This window comes from Mauremys reevesii, linkage group 2 (assembly GCF_016161935.1).
Source record: "Mauremys reevesii isolate NIE-2019 linkage group 2, ASM1616193v1, whole genome shotgun sequence".
In the NCBI taxonomy this organism is placed as follows: Eukaryota; Metazoa; Chordata; order Testudines; family Geoemydidae; genus Mauremys; species Mauremys reevesii.
In genome coordinates this window covers 176,347,669-176,369,395 of record NC_052624.1, presented here as the reverse complement: position 1 = coordinate 176,369,395, position 21,727 = coordinate 176,347,669, and the positions used below count along the sequence as shown (strand labels likewise).

General features: G+C 40.7%; 1 long non-coding RNA gene across 1 annotated transcript in view; it reads left to right on the top strand.

The window, feature by feature from the left end:
* The window catches only part of LOC120398772, a 57,446-nt gene extending 36,081 nt beyond the window's left edge, over window positions 1-21,365 (top strand). Inside the window, exon 4 of the long non-coding RNA XR_005594694.1 lies at window positions 21,173-21,365. This is a non-coding gene — a long non-coding RNA (uncharacterized LOC120398772). The remainder of the gene's footprint in view (window positions 1-21,172) is intronic.
* The last annotated feature ends 362 nt before the right edge of the window (window positions 21,366-21,727 follow it).

Sequence of the window (21,727 nt, the reverse complement as noted above, 5' to 3'; positions counted from 1 at the left end):
ACTCTGTTGGAAATGATCGCTCACGATAAGAGATTCTGAACGTGGTTCTTCTTGAGAGTTTGGTTATGCAAGGTTTTGTTTCTCTGTGCAATTAAGCGCACATCGTAACAGCATATAACCCTGTCCGTCTGCCTGGCACCTGAAAGTAATCCAGAGAACAGACTTTACAGAGAGGATAATTATTGCACCAGAAATGCTGATTCGCTGTCACGAGCTTTAATTTGTGGTTGTACCATGTATAAGAAGATGCAGGTGCAGGACTGCTCCAAGGCAAATGATAATAGTGCTGTGGATTAGGTAAATATTATGGCTGGGCTCATTCAAGTACCGTGGACAACTGCTTCCATGTTAGGAGGCACTAGGAATGTTCAGGCATGTACCAGTGTTTATAACTCAAACCCAAATATGTTCATAAAACCTGTTCATGAACAATTACAAATAATGAACAAATTAATACAAATCAAGCTCAGTGTACAGACAAATTTTTGAACAAAACAGAGTGCCAGACCCAGTGAATAAATTCTTTGTAATAACTAGCTTGGCAGACTCTATTGCTTACAACCCACTATGATCCGTTTTCATTCTCCAAAGTGCACATAGCACCCAGTTTCCTGATGAAGGCTCTGGGTGGTGTAGTCCATTAGGCATTTTCTGAACTAAGAAATACTGTAATGACAGTGACCTCTAAAGGGCATTGAAAACATACATTTTCAGAAGTGCTGAGTACCCACAGCACCCAAGGAAGTCTATTGGCCCTTAGGTGAACATGTTAAATTACACAGCACCCATACTTCTCATTTCTAGAACTTTTTATATCTATTCTATGAACACCAGTAGATGGGGTTCTGTTATTAATTTTAATATCTCACGGTACTGGACTCTTTGTTTTCAAACATGGTGGCTTAATAGGACATCTAAACACTGCTTTTGGATACTAAGATTAACACATAGGAATATAAATGCCCACTTGAAGTGACATTTGTGTGGCTGAATGCGAGATTGGGGCATCCTATTAAGATATCCATGTATCTCCAAATTGGCCATCAGTGAGAAATTAGATATCCCATGCAGAGCAACCACATTTATTAAAAAAAGCTCTGTGTTGTATGTATACTATTCGTGGAGATTGTCATAGAAACAGTTCTGGAGGCTAACCTAAAGGGTGTGTGTCTTTCTTTAGTTATGCAAGTAGTAGAAAGCTTTTCTCCCCTTTACCGTTTAGCAAAAATGATTAATGACTACAGATTGTATGATGTCCCATGGAGACAAAACAAACAACCTAAACTCATGACTGTGGTTTTTGCCTTATGCTCCAATGTTTTGTATTACTTTGTTTGGTCAAGATGTACTGTAGGCATTACTTGGAGTGACAATTCAGTGAGGGTTGTGCCTATGTAACTGAGGCCAGAATTTGGCCTTTAGTGATTTGAATCTCATAGTAATAGGTTACTCATGAGTGAGGAAATTCATACTCAACACTTTTTATATGCTATTTATGCAAAGTTCCAGGAAACATCATAGCAGTGTTCACAACCTTACACACACACCCTGCTCTCCTAACACAAACCATCATTCTCAGATCTCCTCCTTTGTTTAACAACAGCATTCCTTTTTAGTACCTTTACCCTATTATCCCTGTTACAGTCTTTTTGCAGTTTACTAACCAGATTAAAGAAAACTCAGTTCATTTGGTTTGTCTGTTTGTGTGGACAAATGTTAACTTGTGGGATTTTGCTCACGTATACACTGTTTTGTTGTTTTCTAGATGCACCCAGATTTTTTTTGTTTTACTTATTTCTCCAGTATTATAATTTACCTTAAATGGACAAATGTTAGCATATCACCTATATACCAAACAAAGATTTTTTACAACCTGCTATTAGCTGAAAGATCAATGTAAATAATGCAGCATTTATAACACAATGCAGTAGGGTTCAGGATGCAGGCCAAAGAGTTTATGGAGGGGCACATTCTGAACTGCAAGACTTTTCTTCTTATAAAATCTGGACATTTTAAGGTTTGAATCACAGTCTGGAACATCTCTGTCATTCTAACCAAAAAGCTATTATTAAAAAGAGCTGAGTTATACAGTTTGCACAAAGGCCCTGTCAACACTAGCTTGGGAAGTCTTATTAACACTTTGCCAGCAAACTGTGCTTAACTATGGTGCTAGAATGCTTCTAACACCATTTATCCTGCCAGTGTTGAAAGTCTAAACAAACAATAAACCGTCACACTTCATAGCCAGGTTTGTAGCTAGTTTATTGATCACAAGAACCATGCTTACACCTTTGGAAGAACTGTATTTAAATGCTGTGACATTGCACTTTATATGATTTTATAAAAATATGCTAATGAGTGTGAATATAATGTAACTAGAATATGCTTCATGAAAAAGGTGTCTTGTAAGGTATCATTACAAAGCTTATAATCTACGGAGTGTGGTCATCCTATTTGTATAAATGTACCACTCTTGTATCAGAAACTAGAAATATAGCTCTAAGGGCCTATTGTAATTATGCAAAGTGTGGGCCATTAATGGTGGTTTGGAATCTTGATGGCTCTCATTAACCAGGACAATTCTTGCATGGGAGTGAATTGCACTACACTGTTATTCTATTATCCATAATAATAATATGATTTGCAGCATTGTATCCACTATCTCCAGACATGAAATTGTTACACTGAGTTCTCACTTGCAAAGTTCTCACTTGCTTTATCCCGGTGATCTTATCTCCTATCTCTTCACTAAAGAGTCTCATTTTTTTTTTCACACTTAATCTGGGAAGATGTTTAACTGTAGATGGCTCTGTTTTATTTGTAAGTCTTCCTGTATACCTGTGTGCTGGCAAGTGGGTAATGAAGTCTTGCAGTGACATGTGATCATGTCACCTGAACTGGAATCCATCTTTAACCTGGTGCTTTTCCATTGAGAAGGCGGGGGTGGGAACCCAGAGAGGGACAAAGGATTCCCGCCTTATGCAAAAGATATATAAGTGGGTGGAACAGAACAAAGGGGGGGCAGCCATCATGAGAAATCCCCTAGCTACCACCTGAGCTTGGACAAGGGCTGTACCAGGGGAAAGGATTGTGCCCAGACTAGGAAGGCATCCAGTCTGTGAAAGAAACTTATTGAAACATCTCTGAGGGTGACATTCAGTTTTATTACTGTATTAGGTTTAGATTTGTGTGTTTTATTTTATTTTACTAGTCATTTAATTCACTTTGTTCTGTCTGTTACTACTGGAACCACTTAAATCCTACTTTCTATATTTAATAAAATCACTTTTTACTTATTAATTAACCCAGATTATGTATTAATACCAGGCGCACGGGGGCAAACAGCTGTGCATATCTCTCTATCAGTGTTATAGAGGGCGAACAATTTATGAGTTTACCCTGTGTAAGCTTTATACAGGGTAAAACGGATTTATGTGGGTTTAGACCCCATTGGGAGTTGGGCATCTGAGTGTTAAAGACAGGGACACTTCTGTTAGATGCTTTCAGGTAAACCTGCAGCTTTGGGGCAAGTAATTCAGACCCTGGCTCTGTGTTGGAGCAGACTGGCATGTTGGGCTCAGTAAGACAGGGTGCTGGACTCCCAAGTTGGCAGGGAAAGCAGAGGCAGAATTAGTCTTGGCACATCAGCTGGCAGTTCCCAAGGGGGTTTCTGTGACCCAGCCCGTCACATATGTATTGTGCTAAAACTATGTGTGACAAATACTAATCCCAAACCAATCAGCGTGGCATATCACAAATTTTCTAAGAGTTTTTGCTGCCAGCACATTACCCTCATATTAAGTGTTAAAAGCAGAGAGTCATCTTCCTGGAGTAGTATGCTCCAACGAGAAGACTCTGTTTTCCTCACTTTTCCTCCTCATCTAATACTTTAGTTAAGTAACAGTAGTAACAACAAGGTACAGGAAAAAATGGATTTAAAGTATTTCTGGAGAACAGTTATTCAGCACTCTCATAAGAGCAGGCCCATTGAAGATCTCAAGTTGGGCATCCAAAAATTGAGAAAAACAAAAGCACTAGTCATTTTATAAAATATTGGCCTTGGGGTTTAACCTTAACAATGGACTAAATGGGTTGATATTTCATTACATTTGGTTTTGTATTTTTTTAAAGGAAAAACAAGGCCAGGGAAGGGGAGAGGAGAAACCAAAACCCAGCACTATTCAGGTTGCAATGAGTGCAAGCTCTGCTCGAAAACTTGTAATCCTCTTTCTCCGCAGCTACTCACTTTGTGATATTTATATGTGCTGCTGGCTTTGTTTCTGGAATTTATAAGCCTTGTAGTAAGCTTGCAAACTACTTAATGTAGAGCTATTCAGCTAGTGGAGCTTATGACTTCTGCTGCCTTTAGCAATAAATGTGCAGTTACAGTAGCTACCTGTATGCACAGGATGATGTATTTCAGTGTCCACCAAGAAAGAAAATATTCCATCGCATGCCCTCAGTGTGCAGTTTTCAAACAGACCAACCTTTGTTAATACCAAACATTTTACAAATCAAAGCCAATAAAGACACTGCTGTTCAGTGAGGGCTATTTCCACATGAAGTTTCACGATCCTGCATTATTGCTACATGTGAGGGTGTGCTACCTTTCTGTGATGGGTCGTGCTCACCACCTCCTGCTGGTTGCTCCAGGAATTAGCTCTGTCTATCAGCAGGGCACACTCCTCTTGTGGTGTCTCACTCTCTGTCACTGCTTCTCCACCATCTCCGCTGTCTGTGGGGACTTGCATCGCTCCCAGACTGCATCGTCATCTTCAGGGCACAGACTAGGGTGACCAGATGTCCTGATTTTATAAGGAAAGTCCCAATGTTTGGGTCTTTTTCTCACATAGGCACCTATTACATCCCACCTCCTGTCCTGATTTTTGACACTTGCTATCTGGTCAGCCTAGCATGGCCCTATGGCTGTGAACTGTCAGTCCTCTGCCCGGCCTCTTGCCGCATGGCGAACTACAACCCCTAGTCCAGCCCCTCGCTCAGGGGCAAACTGCAGTCCTTTGCCCGGCCTCTTCCCTTGATGGCCAGTGGGGAAAGGTGGGGGCAGGCCCACCTGCTACTCGGGGCCTCGACCCAGCAACCCTATAGCTGGCAGCAGCTCACTGGCTCTCCTTCCCCTCTGCTGCTACCTGCTTTCCCTGGGCCACTTCCCCGTAGCCCCAGCACCTACTTGGCCCTTGTATCAAGGCCACAGTCTGGAGCCAGCCAGGCTGGAGCGCCACTTGCTCCCCTGACCCTGCCCAGCACTGCTCTGCTCTGTCCCAGGTACTTCTTATAGGGCCCAGCCTGGCCCTGATTGGCTGCTTCTAAGCCTTCCTCTGGTTCGCTGCTATTAACCTTTTGCCAGCCAATGAGGGGGCAGCTGTCCCGTCACACTTCCCAAGAGTGAAAGGGAAACCAAACAAAATATTAAGTAACTGAAAAGAAGGAGCGGTCTGTCCTACTGCACTCAGTTACAAAATAGTTACTTCAGGGCTAGAGATGCATCTCTTTCTCCCAAATTGAATGGGTCTGCCTCAAGAGAAGTACTGGCCTAACAAATGACCTCCTGTAAAAGAAGTCAAAATATTAGTAGTGCTGGCTAATGTGTAATAAAAAGGCTGTTTCTGGGTTAATAATATGTGTACTGCCCTAAGATTTTTACTGCCTAGTCTTTCATGTATTTTGGGATACTCATCTCCATGTGTTATTGTGTTTGGATAGGGTGTTACGTTCATCTAGTAAAAATCTGGATGTCTTTTTGACATTGTCTGCTACTTGTCTTGAAGTATACTTCCACAGCTTCAGATTGTAGCTGTATTCAAAATAGTGGGGTTGAAAGAGGGCCATGTTTTTTAATCACACAAAGTGGGTGAACATTCCCCTCCCTCATCCTTTTTTTGGTTACTCCAAAATTGATGAAGGATTGTGCTCAAATTTTCCACTTTGATTAAAGACCAAACATAGTCTCTGATCCTGTCAACACTTTAAGCATGTAGGCTGTCCCATTTACTTCAGTGAGGCTCCTCACATGCTTTAAGTTAAACGTGTGTAAAGGTTTACAGGATCGGGACCATAGAAAATGTCATTCCCAAAGATGAAATGAATATGTGCTGTTTTCCCACCATACAATGGCAATAATTGTATCTGCCTTTCTCGGGTATTGTGAGTATTTATTAGTTAATGGACCAAAGTCACTCCTGGCTTAAGGAGATCCAACTCTACTGAAGTCAATGCAATGTCACTGACTTATACCAGTGGGGAATTTCATCCATTGTTTGTCAAATGCTTTGGAATCATAATGTACAGAGCAAATATAATTTTAAAAAAATCACTGTCTATTGTAGACTTGTGCTGTTTCCATAGTCTGAGGTAGTCACTGGGTAGCCATGGCTAAACAGTCAAATTCTGTTAGAATTTAGCCAAGATCTACATGTTACATCAAGTCCCAAACTTTACCAGTGTTATAATGCTAGTGCCCTGATACTAGACAGAGCATGCATATCTGCCCAAGCATCATACCTAGTAGAGCTTAACATCTAGGACAGTAATGTAGTGAAGGGACAGGAGAGAAGGGTGAATAAATGGGCTTAAATTGCAGCAAGGGAGGTTTAGGTTGGACATTAGGAAAAACTTCTTAGCTGTCAGGGTAGTTAAACACTGGAACAAATTGCCTAGGAACAAATTGCCATCCCCGCATCACTTCCTGCAGCTCCAATTGGCCAGGATGGGTGAACCGCAGCCACTGGGAGCTGCGGGCGGCCGTGCCTGCAGACAGTCAATGTAAACAAACTGTCTCGCGTCCCACCAGCAGATTACCCTGACAGGCCACGTGTGGTCCATGGACCGCAGGTTGCCCACCACTGCTCTAGCCCCACTAAAGTGTCTGCTGCTTGTACCACAGAGGACAACTCCTTTCTTGTTTTCTCCATCTTTGATTCATTTTCAGCATTATCTAGGGTAGGATCCGAAGGATCATCCTCTTTGAGTGGTGTTCTTGCTTGTATGGTGGATAAGAATGTGTTCAACAAGCTTGCCAGGGGTTCACTCTCTGACTGCTTTCTTGGCCTTCTCTGGCCTCTGATGTAATTTTAGTGTTAATGTTCTATTCTGGTAGATACCAGAGATATTCAAGATTAACTGTGTTATCAACGTTTTTGTTCAGATATCATTGGTAAAATAATTTTCCTTCAGTAAAATATGGTTTGCTCTCTTCTGAATACCTAAGACTTGAGGAATAATGCATAGTTTTACCTCCAGACAGCATGGATCTGCTCTCTGAGGGATCTGTTTGGCCAACATACCACAACCTCCCAGCAAGGAAGGATGGTCCCATGGTTAAGGCACTGGCATGAAACTCAGGAGATCTGGGACTGAGGAGGTATGCCTCTACCACAGACTTCCTCTGTGACCTATGTCAAGTCACTAAAGACCTGATCCTTTGTCCACTGAAGTCAATGGCAATGTTCCTGTCAATGGCCATTAATCTCCCTGTGCCGCAATTCCCCATCTGGAAAATGGGAATAACAATACTTTCCTTTCCCCCATCCTTCATCTACCTTATCTGTTTAGTGTGTGAGCTCTTTCAAGCAGGGACTATCTCTTACTATATGTACTTAGAGTGCCTTGTATGATGATACCGATATGTCCTATTGTAATGCAAATCATAATGATATTGTTCCTGAAAGAGGTGTAATTAAGATGACCAAAATACTATCGTTGAAAAACTGAGAACATACGTTTGGATCACTTCAACTAACCAACACAAATGGACACTAGCTAAATCAGCGTTACTTTCAGGATACCTGAAAAAGCTCATCCTTTTCCCTAAGCATTTGAAAATGGGGGGCAAATGTAACTGTAAAGGTGAAGTATTCTTTGGGGGTAGGGGGCTCTAAGTTTTTAAACTCCCTGGTTTACTGGTGGTTGGTAGGTCAAATTGTATTGCTTTATTTAGGGTGTGTTTTTATGCTACATCTAGGGCACCTAGAGAATATGGACACCCACTTTAACATTTCTAGAGATAGTTTTAATAATAATAACAATAATAATAATAATGAAGAACTGTCTAATTTTAGATAGCTACCTTATAATCCCCCCTTCTTCATCCTATACTCTTTTTTCTTTGCATGTGGAACCCAATTTAAAATTGCTTGTATAACTTCTATTTCAGTTGTTTGATTGTTTAGTTTTTTATTTTAAATAAAAAATGTCAGTGAAAAAGACGATAATGAAACAAAACACTTCAGTCATTTACCATAATTAGCAGCAATGGACTTTGGGCTAGCCATGTAGAACTCCACCCCTTCTTGTTTTTTCTAATTTGCTCTCAATTTTTTTTCTTTTACTGAGATGGCTAATAAAACACATAGCAGACTTTAATGGCAGATAAGTGAGAATTTTTATTACCTCTGCAATATAACGTAGAGTAAATAGTACAAATAAATGCTTGCCAAATTTGAAACAAATAATAACCTGCTTTGCAGAGGCCATTTCACCTTTCAGTTTCTATAGTCTTTAAATTAGTATTACTGAACCTTGGGTTAAGGGGTTTCTTCTAAGAACAGTTTTAATAGTTTAACTCAAATACAATGCACACAATGATGGGAACAGATTCTTCAGTCATTACTCTATCTTCAATTCCCATTGAAGATAGCAGCAATTTTGCCTAAATAAGAACTATAGAGATTGTCAGAACATAAGAATGGTCATATTGGGTCAGACCAATGGTCCATCTAGACAGTATCCTGTCTCTGATGGTGGCCAGTGCCAGATTCTTCTGGCAGTTGGAAGTTTAAGGACATCTGGAGCATGGGATTGCATCCCTGACCATCTTGATTAGTAATCATTGATGGACCTATCCTCCATGAACTTATCTAACTCTTCTTCTAACCCAGTCATACTTTTGGTCTTCATGACATCCCACGGCAATGAGTTCCACAGGTTGACTGTGCATTATGTGAAGATACTTTTCCTTTTGTTTATTTTAAACCTGGTACCTATTAATTTAATCAGGTGACTCCCTAGTTCTTGTGTTATATGAAGGGGTAAATAACAGTTCCCAATTCACTTTCTCCACACCATTCATAATTTTATAGACCTCTATCATATCCCCCCTTAGTCATCTCTTTTATAAGCTGAGCAGTCCCAGTCTTCTAAATTTCTCCTCATATGGAATCTGTTCTATACCCCCAAATCATTTTTGTTGCCATTCTCTGCACCTTTTCCAATTCTAATATATCTTTTTTTGACATGGGGCAACCAGAACTTCATGCAATATTCAAGGTGCAGGCGTACCATGGATTTATATAGTAGCATTATGTTATTTTCTGTTTTATTATCTGTCCATTTCCTTATTGTACCTAACATTCTGTTAGCTTTTTGGACTGCCACTACACATTGACTGGATGTTTTCAGAGAACTATCCCTGATGACTCAAAGCTCTCTTTCTTGAGTGGTAACAGCTAATTTAGATCCCATCATTCTGTCTGTATAAGTGAGATTATTTTTTCCAGGGTGCATTACTTTGCATTTATCAACAATGAATTTTATCTGCCGTTTTGTTGTCCAGTCACCTAGTTTAGTGAGAACCCTTTGTAACTCTGTGCAGTCAGCTTTGGACTTAACTATCTTGAGTAATCTTGTATCCGTTGCAAATTTTGCCACCTCCTTTTCCAGATCATTTATGAACATGTTGAACAGCACAGGTCCCAGTACAGATCCTTGGGGAACCCCACTATTTACCTCACTCCGTTGTCAAATCTGACCAATTATTCCTACCCTTTGTTTACTTCTTAACCAATTACTGAGTTATAAAAGGACCTTCCCTATTATCCCATGACTGCTTAGTTTGCTTAAGAGCCTTTGGTTTGGGACCTCGTCAAAGGCTTTCTGAAAGCCCAAGTACGCTATATCAACTGGATCACACTTGTCCGCATGCTGTTGATGCCCTCAAAGAATTCTAATAGATTGGTGAGATATGATTTCCTCTTTACAAAAGCCATGTTAATTCATCTCCAACATATCGTGTTCATCTATATGTCTCATAATTTTGTTCTTTACTATAGTTTGAACCAATTTTCCTGATACTGAAGTTAGTCTCACTGACCTGTAGTTGCCAGGATCATCTCTGGAGCCTTTTTTTTAAAAAATAGGTGTTACATTAGCTACCCTCCAGTCATCTGGTACAGAGGTTGATTTAAGCAATAGAGGCTGATTTAAGCAACATACCACACTTAGTACTTCTGTAATTTCATATCTGAGTTCCTTCAAAACTCTTGGGTGAATAACATCTGATTCTGGTAACTTATTACTGTTTAATTTATCCTCTAATGACACCTCAATCTGGGACAGTTCCTCAGATTGGTCACCTAAAGTGAATGGCTTGGATTTTGGATCTCCCCCACATCCTCTGCAGAGAAGACTGATGCAAAGAGTTCAGTTTGCATCTCTTCAGTGGCCTTGTCTTCTTAGAGTACTCCACTGACTGTTTGGCAGGCTTCCTGCTTCTGATGCATTGGGCCTGATTCTCTCTTCCAGCCTGCTGTAGGAAGTTCTGAAGCAGTAGCCATTTTGTGGTTTGGTTTAGATGAAGCATGTTGCAGAATGAGTTGCTGTTTCCTCTCCCTCAAAGAGCCTTTATAGTTAGTCTTTCTTTTTAGATTGTTTTCCTTTATTGGAAATGGAAGCCACCTAGACTGTAAACTACATAGACTATCAGGGTTGGAAGGGACCTCAGGAGGTCATCTAGTCCAACCCCTTTAGTTGGGGATTGGTCAAAGCAGGACCAATCCCCAACTGGCCCTCTCAAGGACTGAACTCACAACCCTGGGTTTAGCAGGCCAATGTGCAAACCACTGAGCTGTCCCTACCCCTTTGAGCTATATGTCTGAGGGCCCAGAGAAGTCAAATATCACACAGAAAGCCAGTGCCATAGTTGGAAGCTGAAATATGATCTTTAGTCATGGATGTCAATATCAGCATTTGCATGTTTCCATGTGATTGTTTCCCTTAGACATACTTATTTACTTAACCCCAAGTAAATACATAATTGTCCTCATTTCCCTAATTTCCTAACATTAATTTTAACAAACATGGAGCCAGATTGTCCCTTATGAAGAAAAAAAAAGCCACAAAAGGAGAGGATCCACAACAAGTTCCATTTGCAGAGCTTTCCTCAATTGTCCTATAATGATGGTGGAGTTTGCCTTTTTGTGGACCAGTCTTTCAAACTTACGGATCTCCCACAGGCCCCATATTTCTGTCCCCACTTGGTCCCATTTCAGCATGGCTCCTCTGGAAACAGCTATCCTGCACTCTCCTAGTTATCTGCTACCCCTGAACCACGCTTCTTGGAGTATTCATTGTGCAGTGCCCCAGACCATGCAAGGTAATGCTGACTGTGTCTGGATTACTGTACACTGAGATGTCCCGCAGGATTAACCTAAACAATGTTTTGCGATCTGTAAATTTTGCCACCTCATTGTACATCCCCCTTTCACCAGAGTGTTAATAAATATATTCATCAACACTGCTTCTGGTATGGTTCCTTGAATCTTAGCACCCCACTTTTAACATTTTGCCATTATGATAATTGGCCATTCATTTTCTTCATTTAACCAGTCTCTAATCCATGATAGAACTTTACCACTAAGCTATGATTGCTTAGTTGCCTTAAAACTAATTTTTGGAAATGAGGAAGGGAGTTTACATTTCTTTATCCATCACCGATGGCTTTATTGTCCTCAATTAATAGTTGCACTACACTAGGTAAACCTAAGCCTACATACTCATTAATGAAAATGTAATTATACTATAATTTTTTTCACAGCAACGTGGTTTACATACATTTTTAATTGTCACTGTCTGAAGCAGCCTATTGCAACAATATTTACAATTTCCAGGCAAGTTATTCATTAACTCCCTGATCAATTGATTTCAGTGGGACTAATTGTGACAGATATGACAACATCCTTAAGAGAACTCATTGAATTAATTTTAGTATTTTTGTGAACCATTGAATTAAATGACTGGTTTATGTACTATTGTGGGACAGGATTTCATGTAACCTATCTAGGGGGAAATGTGACATGAGGTCTGGGACTTCAATGGACTATACTGAAAATGTGCCAGACAAGAAAGGACTTTTGGTGCAATATGTGTTAAGTGGATTTCCTGGGGAATACCTCGGAGGAGGTTAATGCAAATTCCCCTCCCCGATTATGCAAAAACCGAGTCTTTTAAAGCTACACCCTGAGGAGAAGGTGTTTGTCTGCTGATTACCAGTTCCAGAGACTGGAAATCAAAGACCTGAGCTGTATGAAGAAATGGCTGAACTACCCATCCTGTATTCTGGTTCTGAATCTGAGACAGTTGTGAACTTATAACCACAGGAAAAATTCAGTTGTGGGTTTTGAAGGTCTGATATCTACCAGAGCCCTTGTTGGAATTGGGGCGTGAACTCTGGTAAGCTTTTTCACATGTATTTTCACAGGTTCTTGCATTGTTTTAATATGTTTTCTCTGTAAGGCTTTCACATTTACAATAAATGTGCTTGCTTATAAAGAGCTATGCAGTAATTTTGACTGCTACCAAATGCACTGTTCATAGCCTTTGGAAAGAAAGAAAAGCTCAGACACTGGCCTCTTTAGGCACTCTGGCTTGCTGGGAATATCACAGTGCGAGCAGGGAACTCTGGAGCCTTAGAAAGCCCTGGTCAGGAGGAAGAGAGACATGGGTCTCCACCCAAGAGGTGATGCCAGGGAGTCAGGAGCCTAAAGTGTGTGGCTTTGGTGGGCCACAGAGGGAAGAGTTACCCTGAAACTGTGACTCTACCCATTGTAGTAAAGTTAAGCACGTGTATGTTTACAGGATCACGGCTTAGATGACAGACTCTGCATTTTATGGACTTTAATACCATCCAGACTATTCCACAATAACCAAAGTGAATGAAGAAACTATTGGACAGTCAAATAGCCAGAAATTTATCCTGAAAATATGAAGAAAAAAAAAAAGAGAGAGAGAGAAATACAACCAAGTGGAGGACTACGCAGCACATTACCTGAAAGCAATCTATTGCAACATGGGTATTTATTACCCAGAGAATTACAAGAAACACAGTTTCCTTTGCAATGAGCAATACCACTGTGGATTGACAGACACTTTAACTGTAACAGAGTTTGGTAAGTCATAACTGACAGGAATCTATATTTCCCAGCCTGCCCTCATCTGGCTCTAAAAGAAAGAGAGACTGAGGCCAGTTGGAACAGCCAAAAGCCAGCCTGAAAGGTGAGTTCTAGCTCACCTTGCTCATGGAAGTCCGGCTTCAAAACCCTAAAGCCAGGATGAGCAGCTCTGGCTTCTTTACAAACCCCTGACTACTTTCTCCTGTCCTGAGGTACTTTTTATAAGCAAACCCAAAGTGTGTCAGTACTGTCCCAGGAGTGTAACTCTAATAAAGCTCAAAGGGCTGCAAACCCCGTAATGGCAACACTTCCAGTGATGATGTCATCACATCATCAAGCTACAAATAAGCTACATTTTCTGCCATCACTCTTTATTGGGGCCATGCTTCCATATGTGCAATCAGTGGGACTGATGGGAGAGACACGTCCCCCCCTACACACCTGTGGTGAGGATGAGGCAAGAGAGAAGCAGAAGAGGAAACAGTTTGGCTGACTGATGTGAAAGGCAGAGGCAGCACCAAATTCAGCCAGCCAGGGGAGTCAGAGGGAAGAGTACATGTTGCTGTTAACAATGTCTCCTCTCCCAGGGATGTGGGGCGGGGAGGTCCCTCCCCATAGGCCTGTAGCGTGTGGGAGAAGGCAGCGGACACCTGTACAACCTCTCTCACAAAGCTATGGTGGGTGGTTCGGAAGTTACAGGTGGGAGATACTCCTGCTGGGAAGACTGGACCCAACAGGGGTAGAGAGAATATAAATCCTGGTGGGAAGCATAGGACACTTGGACACAGAGAGCATTATACACATGTACACACACACACACGATCATGCACACGAACACACTGAGACTTTTCGTACTGGGGTCAATCATGTCCCTCAGATTTTCTACCGAGTGGTGTGGCTGCATGCGACGAAAGGATGGTCAGCAAGTGCAATTGAAAGGTGCTCGGTAGAACTCCTCTGAGTCTTTATCAGTTGTCTATTAAAGCATACAGATTTAGTCACCACACTCGCAGATAAAAACTTTAACTTCAGATAAAACCTGACTTCAAAGCCAGGCCTTGTTTTCAAGGTCTGATTCAGGCTGATAAAATTTAGGTTTCCTGTTATCAATACCTCCTAACCAATAACAATCCAGTTTGAGATGATCACATTCAGAACAAGAAGACACAGACTTGAGTGTTTTATACAGAAAAGGTGTGAAATGCTTTAAAAATGAATAATACATATAAAATAATAAATACTAATGATAAATGTTGAATTGAAGTTCTCTGCCTGGTTTCAGAGTGGTAGAGTGGTAGCCATGTTAGTCTGTATCAGCAAAAAGAACAGGAGTACTTGTGTCACCTTAGAGACTAACACATTTATTTGGGCATCAGCTTTCATGGGCTAAAACCCACTTCATCGGATGCATGCAGTGCATCTCTGCCTCTCAGCCAAGGGCTCAAAAGGTTTTTACAACACTATTGGTGCCTCACAAGCTACTTTGAAAGGCGAGGGCATGACAGAAGGGCACCACTCATATCAGGCTGTACAATGAAGGCACTGTGCATATGGGAGATTCACATCATATGAGTTGGTGTAGGGATTAAGCGGAGACAGCCTGTGTCTCTCCTATTCAGGAAATACCAGAGGGTCAAACCAGTTCCCTGTGCAGACTATAGAAGCCCTGAGGGCTGGCATAACTCACATCCCCCACTGGGAATTGCTGGGGCACAGGACCATCCTACCGCCTCTCACACCCAGCCCACCATGAACACCTTAACAAACCCTCTGCACCACGAGCTCTGTGTCTGGTCAAAATGCCCCCGGCAGCGGTGCTGTTCACCGGCCTTCAGGAGCTTTCACCCTGCCAGCTGGCCCCTTTGCACATTAGAGCAATGGTGGAATTTGGATCACAGAGTCTAATCCTCTGCTGGTAAACTCTATCACTCAAATGTTTGGAGAAAAACAAAAGGGGCACGAAGAGGGTGAAAATGTAAATGAATCTTCACAGAAAGTTGTTTGCTTTTATCCACTCAGGTCTGAATGTGACTCACAATCATTATTAAGGGAACTTTTAAATATTCATCTCTTAACGTGGGCACACTTTAAGCACTGTCACTTTCAAACAGAATTTTTATGAAAAGATTAACCTAATCAATGAGTGGCTTTACAGGGTTATTGCAAAGAGCACACATCACAGAGAAAACCAATAAATCCAAAGGTCCTGGGGATTTCAGGGGGAAAGTGTCTATTTCATGAGGATTTGGTGGAAGAGATTGGGAAGAAATTATAGAGATTTGATAGAATTCCTCAAATCTGTTCTGGTGATGAAAAAGACACGGGTCCCTCCCCGAGAGGCTCTCATTTTATTAGCTATGAACAAAACCAATTAAGTGACTCACGTGAGAAAGATGAAGCAAAACTTTTCATTATCTCTTTTCCTGGTAATAATTCTTTGTCATACAAACATGTAAATGGTTTGCTATTTCCTAATGATTAGACAGAAGAAAATAGATTGTTTTTTACCTTCAATATCACTGGTGTAAATCCTCAGTAACACCATGAAAGATGTCGGAGTCACTGTGGATTTACACTGCTGTAATTGAGAGCAGATTTTAGCCTGATAGTATGGTAGTTTATTACCTCATTCATTTCCTAAAGCCTAGGGAATGATATACAGTCAAGTGTCACAATGGTACAGGGAAATACCTGCCTGTACAAACAGCGAGACTCTGACTCATTGAGGAATACCAGCAGTTGGTGTCACTGCTGATCCACATCATTTTAATACCCTGCTTGATGCAAATGCTGGGGCTGATACTACATTCCAAATCAAATCTATAGATCAATCGCATCATCTGGCGCTTCGGGTTGACATTTAAATCTGGAAAATTTAAAAAAGCAAAACCAGCTTTCAGACGGAACGACAATAACTGTGGTCTTCCTTTATGGAACACATTAGCGTAATATAACGACCGGTGAAATCAGCCCATCATTGTACTGAATACACAGTGCCTGGTTAGAACAAAAAAGACCAGTTGATCTTAGCTGTCAAACCTGAGATCATCATCAAGCTTTTACTTATCATCTCCTCTGTCAACAGTACCCCTCTAGAGAAAAGAAATGGCAGCAGCAGCCAAAATAGCAGCCTGCAGCGCATGAGAGGCTTATGGCCTCAGCAACCTGATGGTCCTTAAAAACATACCATTCTAAATGGGAATGTGTGTGTCACTGTACAAGGGAGGTACCTGGTAGTTTTCAGCAACTGGATTACAGTGAATTACTCACAAGACAAAAGACCTGGTGATATAATGCTGTTGCATTCAGCATTTACAGTCTATCTGTCTCCTGATCTGACAGAAGGAGAAAGCCCGTGACTTTAGATGAGGAGTTTGTTTGACCGATGTGTTTGTGCTGCTGCAACAGCAATACAAATAGAGATTTTTTTAAAAATACACATTCTACATTAATGGATTATTATAATTGAAATCTAAACCAACAAAAAGAAGAAAATTCCGTGACAAGCTTTCCTCACTTCCCCCATCTCAGTCCTACTCATGCTTGCCAGGCCACTTTTGTCTTTGACCCTCTGTATCTCACCAATAGGATATACCTTTCATTGCTTGAATACATAACATTGGGCAATGGAACATGCCCCTGGACAAATACTCTATAGGGAAGCATGTGATCTGGGCCTAGCAGAGTCATCCTGCAGATAGCCTGGCTCGAGAAAGGTGGGGGTGACTTGTGCCTCTTTGTTTTAGGAAGCAGTCTGCTTTGTCTCTCTCTGTTTCTGGGTTCCTGTGTGTTATCATTCTGAATTCTAAGAAATATATTGTAACTTTCCAGCAAGAGTATTTTATGTTTCTATCTAACTTCTCCATGTGTATGCCATGAACATAACACTTTTCAGGTTGACTTATAAGACGTGTTTGCAAGGATGCTGAGATAGGCGTTACTCACCCATGCATCCATCCATGAATTTTTAACGTATTCATCACCATGACATAAAGGTGCATAGAGAAGTTTGAGGTAAGAAAGACAGAGACCAGAGGCACACAACATGATCTGGAGCATCTTTGAGAGAAAAATACCAGAGGGTGCTAAATCTGGGGTAGTGGAGATCTACTGGGCCCCATGATGGAATCATCAATGAGGGAGGGGATTGTGTGCCTGACAAAAGGTCATGGAGGACATGTTCCTGTTGGTCTGGAGAGAGAGTCATGACCTTGATAGGTAGCCATGGAACTGTAGTTTGCAGGACAGTCTTTAAAGATTGAGCAGCAGCACTATGGGGCTGAGGAAAGGAGAGAAAAGAGAACACTTCACTATATTTGGGGGGCTGAAGACAGATACTTCATTGAACAAAAGAGTCTCTGATACTTTAAAGCTTTACTCCTCACTATGCTGAATCAGAACTTCTTAACCCACTACTTTGTTACTAAACTGTTCATTACCTAACCCACTTTGTCTCTCTAATATCCTGGCACCAACACAGCAACAACTACACTGTGTATAGCCCATCCCATGTCTGTCCTGATTACTGTATCTACCCACCTATTTCAGTAAAATGATTTCAATACACAGAATTGTTGCCAGTGGCAGCATTATAGTAGTTACACTTCCTGGACCTGATCTCCACTCCAAGAATTCAAAAGTGATGTAATTACCTTGGGTGAAATCCTAGTCCCATTAAAGACTCTGGGAGTTTTGCCATTGACTTCCGTGATGCCTGGAGGACTTCAATGAAGTTACAACAGTGTCATGGAGTAGAAAATCAATCCCTCTGATTTATTGCATCCATTCTTGGCTTTATCCAGGCATTTTAGGATCTAGAGGGTTTAAGTTAAGTAGCAAGCACACTTTTAGTATGTGTCTAAACAATGTTCCTGCCTGGTTCATCTGATTATTAGTCAATAAAAAAATTGATTTGGATTAATGGGCTATGGAGATATAAATGAGTGCTTAGTTCTGACCTGACATTTACCTTCATGAAGAGGAGAGAGATGATAGCTTACCAGGGACTTTATTTGCTTGTACCCACTGAAAGCATCAACACCTGAAGGTAAAGGAAATAACTTGGAATGAAGCAGCAAGTTGTCAAAAATGAAAGGGATTTAAATGGATGTTAGTAAAGTCAAATCAGGAATGTGTGATTTAAAGAAGGATTTTTAATATTAAAAAATAAATCACAGGTAAAAACATACAGTATGACATATAGAGGTATCGTCTACATCTTCTACATAGGAACAAACAATGTGGGCCATATTTACAGAATGGCCACTCTATACAGGGAAGTAGTGACTCTAAAAAGGATTGTGGGGTGTGGTGGATAATCAGCTGAACATGAGCTCCCAGTGTGATGCTGTGGCCAAAAGAGTTAATGAGATCTTGGGATGCAAGCGTACAGAGGTTATTTTACCTCTTGTTTGGCACTGGTGTGACCACTACTGGAATACTGTGACCTGATCTGGTGCCCACAATTCAAGGATGTTGATAAATTGAGGAGGGTTCAGAAAAGAGCTGCAAGAATGATTAAAGGATTAGAAAACACGCCTTATAGTGACAGACTCACAGAGCTCAAGCTATTTATTTTACAAAGGGAAGGTTAAGGGGTGATTTGATTACAATCTATAAGTATCTACAGGGGGAACAAATATCTAATAATGGGCTCTTCAATCTAGAAAAGAAAGGTGTAACATGATCCCAGGTTTGGGAGTTGAAACTAGACAAATTCACACTGGAAATAAATTTGTGACAGTGAGGGTAATTAACCATTAGAACAATTTACCAAGAGTTGTGGTGCGAGATTCTCTATCAATGACAATTTTTAAATCAAGATTTTTTTTTTCTAACAGAGATGCTCTAGGAATTATTTTGGGGAAGTTCTATGGGTTTTGTTATACAAGAGTCAGATTAGATTCTCACAATGATCCCTTCTGGCCTTGGAATCTATGAATCTATTAATCTTTTTGGATACTAATATTTCCTCTCTCTTTTATAGGCTTTCTTACTGAGTTTCAAATAGTTTTTCTATAGCAAGCCTAACTACTTGATCCTACTCATTCACAACTCACATTGGCATCTGTGAAACTTATGTTGGCAAAGTATCTGCATGATTTCAGATCAGTTAATATATTTACTTTTTTCAAACTGATAATCAAGTTTAGGCACTTTTAAAAAATTTAGTTCATTATAAAAGAAGAATGTAAAAGAATAGGAAACTGAGTTTAAAGTTCATATTTTAATGTTAATGTGGCTTTTGCCTTTAAACTTTAGCTAAGTGATTTGTTGTACTAGTAGATTTATTTCTGAGACAGAGTAACCCAACATGATCCAAATGGTACACAAATGATCATGTTCGCACAATAAAGGGATCACTCCTACAAACACATTATTTTTGGCCAGCTGTTCAAAAATGTCCAACAAGCTCCCCTTTAAGCTCCTAAGTGTCTGGATTTAAAAAAAAGAGCACAGCTACCATGTAGGGCCCTGAATAAGGTGGCTAAATTTTCAATGGAAGTTGGGGCTGTGGGATGCTTTTGAAAACAAGGCCCTGTATTTAATATATTAACAGATCTGCTATTTCATGAGAGATAGATCCCGATGGCTAGTCACATTTTAAAACAATATATTCCTTTTCTATATAACAATATTCTTCATACCTTCCTAAAGAGAATTTGAGACTAAGACTCAGGTGATCTGGATCATAGTCTGAGCTCTCGATGTTTTAAGATGAGACTTGTCAAGAGGAAGTGACTCAGTATTGTCGAGGGAGGAATGGAACACATGAAAGCGAACCCCCTATGAGAAGTACTAGTCAAGACAGAAAGACCAGGATCAGGTTGAAGGAGTGGAATGAGTGGGCGGGGACTTAGCTGGACATGAGATCAGAGAGGTAGTGCAGGGTGAGTCAATTGAGAGTTTTGTAAAATAGGAGGGCAATTACTGTATGAAGTAGACCAATAAGACCAAGGCCAAAAAATTGGTGCTAGGACAGTGGAAGGATGGAGTTAGTGGTACTTAAATACGCTCCCTCTTCCTGGAGAAATTGAATAGTCTGGAAAAAGCATTTTGGACCGCTTCAGAGTAGAAATTAAAGAAAACCATAATAGAGGAAATAACAGAATTCAAGATGGAGACAGATAAGAATTTCACAGAGTCAGTGTCAAGGAAAGGACAAATTATGGCATCATGCCAGAAGCTATGATAGGCAGACAGTCTTACAGAAAAGGGAGACATAGGAAACAATAGAAACACGTGAAGTTTTTAATCACAGTTAAGGAGAGTGATCTTGATCTGGAGGAAAGGTTAGAGTTAGGGGAAAGAGGAAGGAAGGGTGGGTCCATCGTTAATGAAGATAATGAGGCTTCAGGAGACTTTGTTTCTATTCCTGGCTGTGTCACAGCCATATGTGATTTTAAGCAAATTGTTATTCTTGCTGTGCTTCAGTTTACCAATCTGTGGCATGTGAATGATAATACATCCTTCACAGGGATGTTGTAAGGGTAAAATTCTGTATTATTTAAAGATGTTTGGTTAGAAAGCTCTCCTGAGGTGCAAGGTATTATTATTATTTACCTGAAGCACTTTGCTAATGAATAGTGGCATAGCCAGGGGCTGACCAAATCAAGACAGCAGATAGACAGGAGACAGTGGGATTAGAGAAAGGGATGAGGAATTAATGTCATCTGTGTGGAAGTGATTTCTGTCTCTAGGTAAATCTACTCATCTATGTACCTATATTGTGTTCATCACCGTAGTTTGTGAATGCTTATATCCAAGGCTGAAGTTAACAATAAGAGGTTCCAGGGAAAAGATAGCGCATGAAGAAAGCACACAAAGGGGATACTCATTGTTCCTTCACCATGCCAGAAAAAATGTACTATTCATGGCTTTCTTCTCGCCAAGGCCTTTTATAGATAGTGCTGTAAAAATCACTATTTTTAGGTGTTGAGTATCCTTACAAAGACATGTATCAACTCTATTAATGTCTCTCTTTCTTGTAGATACTGTATCAGTCAAAGGTGTTGACGCAGAAGGGGACTGTGGTTGGACATACAGTACATACCATTCTCTTCACACAGTTAAATTTACTCAGCACTGGCTTTCTGAGCCACAACCTGAACACTGCAAATAGAGCAAATGGCACATAAAACCTGTGAATTCTGTGGCCATTTTTTTCAACCCCGGACACATTTGTGGTGGATGGCAAACAACTTCCTAAAATGTGACTTTCAGCCAGATAACGATACAACTTGTTGGCACTCTGTTTTAGTCAACACTGGGCATTGTGGTCAAATCAAAGGGCTTGGAGACCTTAGGTAGATTACTCGCTCTGCCACAGATCTCCTGTGTGACTTCCGGAAGGTCACTTGACCTCTCAGCAACTTAGTTCCCCATCAATAGAATGAGGATAATAATGGTTTCTTTCTCCCACCTTTTCTCTGTCTTGTGTATTTAAATTGGGAGCTGACTGGGGCAGGGACTGTCTCTTACTGTGGGTATAGCACAGTGCTTAGCACAACATGTCTCTAATCTCAGCTGGGGCCCTTAAGTGCTAC